The sequence below is a fragment of the Gadus morhua genome, chromosome 11 (genome assembly GCF_902167405.1).
Source record: "Gadus morhua chromosome 11, gadMor3.0, whole genome shotgun sequence".
NCBI classification, from domain to species: Eukaryota; Metazoa; Chordata; class Actinopteri; order Gadiformes; family Gadidae; genus Gadus; species Gadus morhua.
In genome coordinates this window covers 334,620-344,748 of record NC_044058.1, presented here as the reverse complement: position 1 = coordinate 344,748, position 10,129 = coordinate 334,620, and the positions used below count along the sequence as shown (strand labels likewise).

General features: G+C 40.6%; 1 long non-coding RNA gene across 1 annotated transcript; it reads left to right on the top strand.

The window, feature by feature from the left end:
• Positions 1-4,188: 4,188 nt before the first annotated feature.
• LOC115553692 (uncharacterized) lies at positions 4,189-10,129 on the top strand. The gene is made up of 13 exons (XR_003978485.1): positions 4,189-5,440; positions 5,589-5,663; positions 5,790-5,858; positions 5,967-6,122; positions 6,553-6,883; positions 7,026-7,311; positions 7,516-7,749; positions 7,878-7,969; positions 8,278-8,382; positions 8,596-8,789; positions 9,075-9,239; positions 9,343-9,587; positions 9,697-10,129. It is a non-coding gene; the product is annotated as an uncharacterized LOC115553692 (long non-coding RNA).

Sequence of the window (10,129 nt, the reverse complement as noted above, 5' to 3'; positions counted from 1 at the left end):
TGGTCATTGGTCCTAGATGTCATTAGGATGGATCAGCGTCCGGCCAGAAGGTGGCGCCGATCCCGGACGAGCCCCCAAGAATCTGTAACGGGTCCCAGGTGGGATCGCCGTGGACAGATTATAGATAACTGAAACAAAGAGAAAAGAATGCTGACACGGGAGACGTGACTTGTCTTTTCAGATCCTCATTAGTTATATTTATTCATTTAACTTCTCAATTTACTGAAGGTTACCGTTTATCTTCACATTGTCCATGCATTTTAAACTCAGCATCATATTACTCCATATGTTGTCTAATTAGACATATTTTCCATGTTCTTAAAACAAACCAAAATACACAAAAAATACTCTTCAATTCAAAACACACCTTTTCTCTCAGTGTTGTTCTTTCATCTCTCTGATACTATAAACAGTTTGTACAAGGTGCATCTTTAATGCTCTTAAAACCCATTAGGTTTTACGGAACTAGTATTTTTAATAGTACCTACCTTGTAGGCTATATCAAACATTTTCTTATTACTGAACTTCAAATAACTTTTCTTAACGGTATCTTTAAGGTGCTTTACAACAATCAATAAACATTTTAATACTTTACAAAACGTAAAGAAGTGTGCCACGTGTGGTGTTATTCCAATAAAACAAAAAGGTAGAGACGAGCGTGATCCGTATTAGCTTAAAGCTACTAGCCTAACGGTAAAACTTCCAACGGCGCCGTCATTACAAGTCTCTCGGCGAGCGTCGGACCTTACTAGCTAGTAGCTTAAAGCTACTAGCCCAACGGTAAAACTTCCAACGGCGCCGTCATTACAAATCTCTCGGCGAGCGACGGACCTTACTAGCTACACATGTACTCATTTTAACACTCATACTTTACTAAAACATTTCACCACACATTATCCAATCACTAACATCAACTTGTTTTACATTTTAAACACATAACCCACCTGAAACAAAGAGAAAAGAATGCTGACACGGGAGACGTGACTTGTCTTTTCAGATCCTCATTAGTTATGAGGATCTCACGGGGATTCAGGCAAACCACAATATTACTGTGCCTCCTACTGGCAGGATAGTGCAATTGCATTGTGAAAATGTAAAACTATAAAAGATATTGCTCATACAAAATAAGATCAATTTAGTAGGAAATAGTGTGTCTTAATAATATAAAATGGTGTAGTATATAAAAACGTAATATACACAAATGTGGGCACACATTAGTGGGTATTTTGATTTCCCCCCTTGGGGTTTAAGTGCAATCAACAACAACTAGCCAAAAAGGCATTATTGCAGTAAACAGTGTAACATGTAACCTAACATAAAATACAATCAAATATTTCTGTAAACATGAAATATTAATAATAATAAGAGGTTGTTCTGATAAAGTGCCAAAATAACATTCAATAAAGCATTAAATCAGTGCATGAGAGCATAAGGTGCTTTTTTAAGTTGGAACATAAGTAAGTAAGAACATGCGCTTCGTTAAAAATTTTTAGCCAGGAAGACAAGCCTGTCTACGACCTCTGACTTACCCGGTGGCGTGTAACAATGGCCCCCCCTACACTGAAAACCTTCTCTGAGGGCGCACTTGTTGCTGGGATTGAGAGGTATTTTTTTGCCAGGACACTTGCACTTGAAAATTCGGTTGGTGGCGCTTCCACCACTCAAGAGGATTGGTGTCTGGGTCTACGTCAGGGGTCAATAAGTAGGATTTCAGCTCAGTCTCTATCTTTTCTTCCTCTGACTGGTTGGGAGATGACACTGCATTCTTTTTGAAGAAGGCTGCTAAAGTCATCTTCTTCTTGGGTGGAGGCTGTGCATCTTCTTGGCACACCTGTACAGCTGTGCAAGGCTGCTGTGGTGTACTGTTGTTGGCAGGAGACATCAGCTCAGCAACAGCTCTCTTTTTGACCTGTTCCACATTGTCTGGGTCAATGTAGGTTGTGCGGAACCTCGGGTCAACCAGTTAGCACTTGTCCAAGATTTCATCTTTTACAGGGTCGCTGTATTTTTCGTCAAGGTACTGCATGATATTTCCTTTTATTGTTTTCGTGAGCTCTGTGTCTTCCTCCTCTGGCTGTAGGAGACTGGTTTGGAACAGATGGAGCACTGGTTTAATGTAGGCAACACTGACATAAGACTCCCCGGAGAGTGCATCAGTGAATTCTTGGAGGGATTTTACTGCTTTATTTGTCGACTCCAACACATCCAGATCTTGCCAAGTGGGCACAAGATGGCGACTTTTCTTGTCCGAACCCAGGACACGGACTAGAGCCTTCTCTTGTTCGAGAAATCTCTCTATCATCCTTTGACGTGAACCCCATCTGGTCGGGGACTCCGTTATCAGCTGATGAGTGGGTAGACCAAGCTCTGCCTGTACTTCAGTCATGTCTCTTCTTTCTTTCCAGCTGTAAGAAAAGGCAGAGACAGCCTTTTTGCATACCCCAATAGCACAAACTATCCGCGGGTCCTTCACACTATTCTCTGTAGTAAATGAATACATAAATCAAATACATTTTAGTGTTACCACTACATTCACAAACTTGTTGTATTGCTACAATTACTTCAAAATATGAATGTACATGCACAAAGGGCACACACTCACACACACACACACACACACACACACACACACACACACACACACACACACACACACACAGAATGTATAACGCTATTAGATAAATAGATAGATACATACAGAGGGAATTTCAATATTTCAATACACTTTTTGTCAAAATATAGGCTTGATATAATGTATTAATTACAGGATGCATTTATTGTCTTGAGAATGGAAAAAATATCATAGCCATTATTTAGACTTACCGATAGCATTGTGCAATCTGTGTCCAAAGCACTCGAGGTTGGGCCATGCATTGTCCTTCAGAGCTTTGATCATGTTGCTGCCGCTATCAGTTGTCAGGCAAATGAGTCGGTCTTTGGCAAGGTTCCATGAATTTAGGGCATCTCTAAGCCCCTGGGCTGTTATTTCACCAGTGTGGTCCACTGGAAAGTATGCCGTTTGAAGGCAGATGCTTCGCAAAGTCCAATCGTTGGTGATAAAGTGCACAGTAAGACTCATGTATGGTTGCATCGTCCGACTTGGCCATAAATCTGTGGTGGCAGAATAAAAGGACACCTCCTCCAACTCCTTTGCGATCCGTTGTCTTGTGCTATTATATAGTTGGGGCAAGGCAACGTCTGAGAAAAATCTTCGGCTTGGTAGCACATAGTTGGGGTCCAAAACTTTTAGCATATTTATGAAGCCTGGCTTTTCCACCGGATACATTGGGACCATATCCTTTGCTATGCAGTTGGCAAAGGTTTGTGTGACGGTGTGTGACGATGGGGGAAGACAGTATTTTAGAAGCTGTGCGTGTGGTGCTTGTGGTGCCGCGGTCTCCCTCATTCCGCTGCGCGCAACATTTCTCCCATTCGGCGGGATGTTTTTGCCTGAGGTGCTGCAGTAAATTCGTCGTACTGCTGCCTTTGCTAGCAACAGACTTCGAACAGACTTTGCAGCGGGGTGTTGTCTGCTCTAAATCTGACCTCGCGAACACAAACCAATTCCAAATAACGGATGACACCGTGCCTTTCTTAGGAACATATTCTTCCCGACTCGCTGCCATGTTTGTTTGTGCATGACTTTGGTAAATGCGCGCTCTGTGCGGGGGGAGGGCTGAGATCATTCCGAACTACGGGAGCTGAGCGGGAAGCGTTGGCGGATGTTGAAGAGAAAACCGATTTTCATTTAAACAAATCGACGTGAGCTACACACTCGAGTTAATCGATAAAATCGGTTTATCGCCCAGCCCTACATGTGACTGCATACAAATGTGTCCGCAGACATGGAAACTAACGTGTGATAGTAAGCAATATTGGCCCTTAACACTAATATTCAGAAAAAACACTGCCTCAAAAGGCTATTGGCTTAAACAATACAAGTAGAGGCATATACTTGAACTTTATACCCTGAACTTTTAAACGTTAAACATAATTATATATTTATGTGGCATTCAGTCCAATGCTGAAAATATATCTGTGGCCTTCAGTAAGCCAATGCTGTGGTAAAGTGTGTAAAGTATGACCTAGTCTTTCTTTCTGTTCAATAGTCTAGATAGAACTTTATCAATACCCTGTAGGAGAAATTTGTTAATGTTTGTCCCCATAAAAAAAAAAAGAAAAAAAAAAATACAAAACACGACGGTAACTGAGTAAGTCAAACCGTCGAATCTGAAGGCTCTACTTAAAGCTAGGGTGGGTAATTTCTTTACTGTAATATTTGGCAAAACTGTCCTAATAGCCAGTCAGCTATATGTAGGTGAAGTGCTCGGAGAATATCTGCTCATAACTTTGCTCTCCCCTGCCTCTGTGGGCCGCACCCAAAAATTGCCACCGCTCATGTACACTTTGACCAATCAGAGCGAGGCTCCGATTCTCCGTTCTTATTGGCTGTGGGACTGTCCGTCACCTTGGCAACGACGTTGGTGCGTCCCTGCGTGAGCGTTCACGAGCCTAGCAGTCTGACAGTTTTGTACTACTACGGCGGACAACAAATGAATAGCCATGTCTTCATCAACGGCCCATAAATTTCCCATTCCCCGGATACCATCAACTAACACCACTAAGACAGCGAAAAATAGAGGAAAGACACTTGTTGAAAGGACAGCTACTAAAAGGGAGGCGGAGAGAGCTCGAAATAAAACCAAAGTAAACATCGGCGTGGCTTATGAGCGATGGAGAGAGTTAAAAACTTAAAAGCGGACGCTGAGATGGCTACATTTCTTATAGACAGGTAAGGAATTGTGTTATCTCTCCATGGTATATTGTGATGAATATGTAAAGTGTCGGCTGGTATGGTTTTTTACTAAGCATAGCCACGATAACCGTTACATTACCGTTCTGTAATGTAACCATTTCAATACGGTTCTGTATGATGTCTTGCATCGGCCCATGGTTCTTTTCCCGGTCCGTTTTATAGGTTAGTTATGGTCACAACAACCCTGTCGGAATAACACAGAGTTTGTGCTAACACGTGGCCTAGGCCTCAACTCAACTGTTGATAATGTCCGAGTCACGTTTGTGTAAAAGCTACTTTGACACAACTGCCAAGATAAGTACAGCGAGGGAAGTCTAGCATAAGATATTCCATGTATTGTTATAACGTTGTTGCAAGCTAGCAGCAGCCTAGCTCAGTTTCGCGATCGCTTTGAAGTGACGGTTTCCTTGTGTGTAATCTGGCTTTCTGTGTTATTTTAACAAACATATATATTTTTTTAATTCCGATAACGTTTTTCTTTGTTGTCCAATCACTGTTGTGCTTGACCTGTTTTGGCAGTTATGAGAACCTCACATCCCCTACTTCATCCACACCATGCAAGCGCAGGAGAAACCTGCCTCTTCCCCCAGCTTCAAGCATACATTCAGAGACCCTCTTAGACAGGTGATCACTACCCCACCACCGTTTTCCATTAACATTTCCAAATTATGAAATTGTACATTTATTTTCAGCTTCCACCTTTATAGAAGACAATATAGCCTAATAACTAATTTCAAAGATCTTTATTTTATAACACTATTTATATTCTCAGAGCCGATGACTTCTTGGATGCTCAAGATGTAGAGGACACCAATCCTGCCACTACATTTCAAAGTATGGATGCAAGGTAAAGAAAGAACAGTGGAAAAAGTTACTTCTGTATCAACTAATCAACCTTAATACCTCTCCATTTATTGACTTCTCAAGTACTCCAATATGTTAATATTGCATTTTATTGTTTTTGTATTTGTAGTACTTCTTCACAGGTAACTGACATTGAAGTCATAACTGAAGAAGAATTTAATGACATCCGGAACTCTACGTAAGTGTGTCCTCGGCTCTAGTGTTCCCTTGTATGTTCCATCAAATCCCTGTATTATTGATGCAATACACTTTTTAAACTTAGCCCTCTAAAAAATCTCCTTCATAGAATTGGCTGGGCCGATAACACCTGGGAAGATGACAGTTGGCACCCAGAAATGGAGATGGACGATGGGTCATCTTCAGAGGAGGAAGAAATGATGGGGGAAGACAGCGAATGCAGTGATGACAGTGACATCGATTACGTGCCTTATCTCTGTGTGCGGTATGTATAATAAATCAAATATCTTTGAGTGTTGTGACCCGTTTATTCATTGCTGGTTCTTGCTCAGCGTAGCACATGATGCAACTAAATTACAACATGCAATTCAATTACGTCTATTTGCCATATCAGGTATTCAATTCAGTTCAATACAAAGCAAACAATTCCCATGACTTAGGACACTGTACAAAACTGTTAGCTGCTACGAATTACATACACCATGCCAGGTGATTACCTAAATGCCTTCCCATGAAAAATTAATCCACGCAGTAGTCAAAACATAAAACGGCATATTCCCCAAATAACACGAAAAACATTAGCATAATGGCTCCAGCAACTTGCATGTTTGATATATCTGTATTGTGGTTCAGGCATTTCAATACGCAAATGTTATTCCTAAACTCTGTAGCGTTTGTATATGTTGTTATCACAGGACTGGTGGAGCTCTCCAAAAGAGCAAATGGCTGGACACATTACCAGCTGTTGGTCTGGAGGAGACTGTTCATGACATTGATGATGGACACAATTCCTCAGAAGTGATACCACCGCTACCAGAGAAGACCCAAGTCCTCTGCAAGGAAGATATAATTGGACAACCAGCTTCCATTGTCTACCATAGCTGTCTTAAACAGCTGGCTCAGTATCTCGTCGTACCAATCCCCAAGTGCAACACAAAGGACCCAGTAACTGATGCTGAATGTGGAGCACTTAGACCATTTGAAGTGAAAATAACTTCCAGGGGCACATCAGTTGTCGTGGAATAGGTGAGTACTTGGTTAGCAATAAAGACATACTGTAGGATCATATATTTCACTTTGAGGGCATAGTGTACACATGCTTGTTAATTATTATCTATTTAATGACAGCTACTGTTCTGTGCTGTGTTGGTCTTTTTTAATTTTTCAGATATGTCATCAGGGTCACAGTGTCTGGAGGTGGAACTCCCAGCCCACTCTAAAATATGGCATGCATGCAGGTGACTTCATGTTGTCCTCGAACATCCTCCTCTCTGGGAACAACTACGGGAAGGTGGCTCTGCTGTTCAAATTCATGAACTTGGGAATAGTACATAGAAGAACATTCTTTAAAATCCAGGACGCCTACTGCGTTGACGCCATCGAGAACTACTGGGATGACAAGAGGTCAGCCATTATTACCCGGCTGAAATCAAAGGACAGTGTAGTGGCCCTTGGTAAGTTTGCAAATCCCTCTCCTACAAATATTACTCCTACAGTCCTACACACAGCTGATTACAATCTGGCTAAACTACATTTGATTTATTTACTTTTTGTGTAATGTGTAATTTCATACTATGTTCACCTTTGACATTGATAAGTGAGATAATGTGGCTTTTATCTATTATATCTGCAATGTTGTTTTTTTTCATCTTTCATAGGTGACGGTCGTATGGATAGTCCTGGGTTTTCAGCACAGTACTGTACATACACAACGATGGACAACGACAGTAAAGAGATCATATCGATTGTCAATATTGATAAGAGGGAGACCCAGAAGAATTCTGTAATCATGGAGAAGGAGGCTTTCATCCGGACCTTTGAGACCCTCCACCAAGAGATTCGCCTACAAGAGTTTTGCACTGATGCTCATTCACAGATCTCGGCGCTCTTCAGTAAGTGCAAAGATATTTATGTGTATAATTTTACGGATGAAGTATTGCTCTATGTATTTCATGATTGATCATTGTCAAAATGTTTTAGCCTGCGTCTAAAATATATCTGTTTGCATCCTTCCATGCAGATCCAACAAAAGGCAGGTTCAAGGACTCTGGTGTTTGACACACCCTTGACATCTGGCATGGGTCAAAGAACTTGGGTAAAAAAATCAATGCAGTAAGTTCCTGACTTCGATTCTGTTATTGGTCCTTGATAATAGATTGTTATAATACTAAGTCAAACAACACAGTTTTTCCTACTTGATTTCTACTCATGTTGTTTATGTTAAAACAACTTATTTGAGATGATGATCACAATGACTGAATTGTAAAGGTCTTGCCATTTCCTGCCATTCAGTTATAAGCCAGGTGTCTAGCACACAGATGGTGATTACATCAGGTTCCTGGTTCCAGAGAATTTGCCAAATCAACATTGATGACAAAGTCTGAGCTTTATTTAAATGTTCTTTTCCATTCCGTGTCAAGGCAGGCCATCGGAAAGGATGTTCAATTCTCCTTACCTGGAGTAAGGAGATATGCAACCATTTCTGGTATTGCTGTAAGACTGCACAGAACACTAATCAGTTCGGTGTAAGTATTGTGTTGAAATTCTGTTTTGGATTTCACTTTGCGATTCCTGACCATTTCTTACATTTTGTTTTTATTGATAAATTGACTGGTTATTTTATTTTATATTTATTTTAAAAACTTGCACTAGCATTTATATAATGACAAAATAGGTATTGTCATATTGTGTAAAAAAAACAACACAATAAGAAATGATGCAGTTCTGTTTTACTGTAGGATATGTGGACAGGTCTTCTCCACCATGTTCAAGGAGAGCACAAGTGGGCACTATCTTGCTGTGAACATGGCCCCGTATCGGCCGACAGGGAGAAGGAGTGGATCCAGAGTGATTCTGAGGCCTTTCAGTTACTGTCAGAAATAGTGCTGGATGAGCACTGGCTGAAGAATGTGGAGAAGTTCCTGAGTTTCAGGTAAGTAAACATGTTTTCATAAGAAGGTTATTGTAAGTGGCTAAGTCATGCTTTATGGGCATTTGACATACAGTGCTCAAGCCATTGACTTGCTTGCTATACACTGTCTTACACTTGTCACAATACTGGGCACATGGTGTTATAAACACTATTCATGGTAATGGCTCTTCCAAGCAAATCTATAACGCTGTATTCATGGCCACTTTCAAATGAGCACTAAAGTTCTATTATATGTGTATAGATGTGGGGTCATAGCTTAATCATCTGTTTCTTTTATTCTGTAAGGTCAACCGCTGAGCTGGAATCCTTCCATAATCATATACTGATGTATGCCAGCAAGCGATTCAGCTTTAGCCCACCTGTTTACAAGGCTCGCACCCTCTTAGCAGCGTTGGACTATAACCATCATGTTCACAGACCGGTGAAGAGGAAGGCTGATGGCTCAATAGAGTACGTTTTCAATCATTTTCATATATATATATTTCAGATTTACAATATTCTAAGCTGCAAGACTGCTGTGGATACATTGAGACATTATTTCATCCTGTGTCAGGTACTGCAAGCTCTACAATAAAAAGTCAAAGACTTGGAGTCTATACACAGTGAAGGTGGAGAAGGACTACGGATACATGGCAGACCTGCAGAGTGCTATCCTAGAAGCCCGGCTGACATCAGACAAGGGTTTGCCAAAGACCAGAAAAAAAAGGCCAAATGACCCACGGCAATATGGGGTTCTTGCAAGCATCCCACCTCCCACCACCCAGGACCTGTTGCAAACCCAATTCCACAGAGGAGTAGGTATGGAATGAAACCTGTTTGACATATTATCTACACATGATACAGTACATATCCCAAGTAAAGGGAAATTAAACACTTAGGAAAAGTAGTGACTTTATTCTTTCAACAGGGCAAGGAATGCAGTAAGAGACCATAGAAGAGATTGGAGGTCCCATACCAACTAAACTGAAGCTGACTGTAGGCTGCTGGGGGCTGTTTGGAACAGTATTACGCTGCTCACTTTTTGATTTTTGATATTTGTAAATATTCGATTTATTAGGTCTAAATGTCCTTCACAGTTTTGTATTATTTACACTTGGTTCTTATAAAATATATTTAAAAAAATAGGATTTTGTATATAGTTTTTTATGATCAATTTGTTTATAATTGACATATTTTCAATGCAGTTGCACGATTGTTCTGCTAAAAAGGCATTTTGTTATGTAGTGCTTTTATACTTATTTAGAATTTGCACTTGTGCTGCATGTAGTCATCGAAGGCCAGGGTGTTCCTGTGTGTGTGAGTTATTATCTTATTGTTTTATTATTTAATAAAAAAGCTTT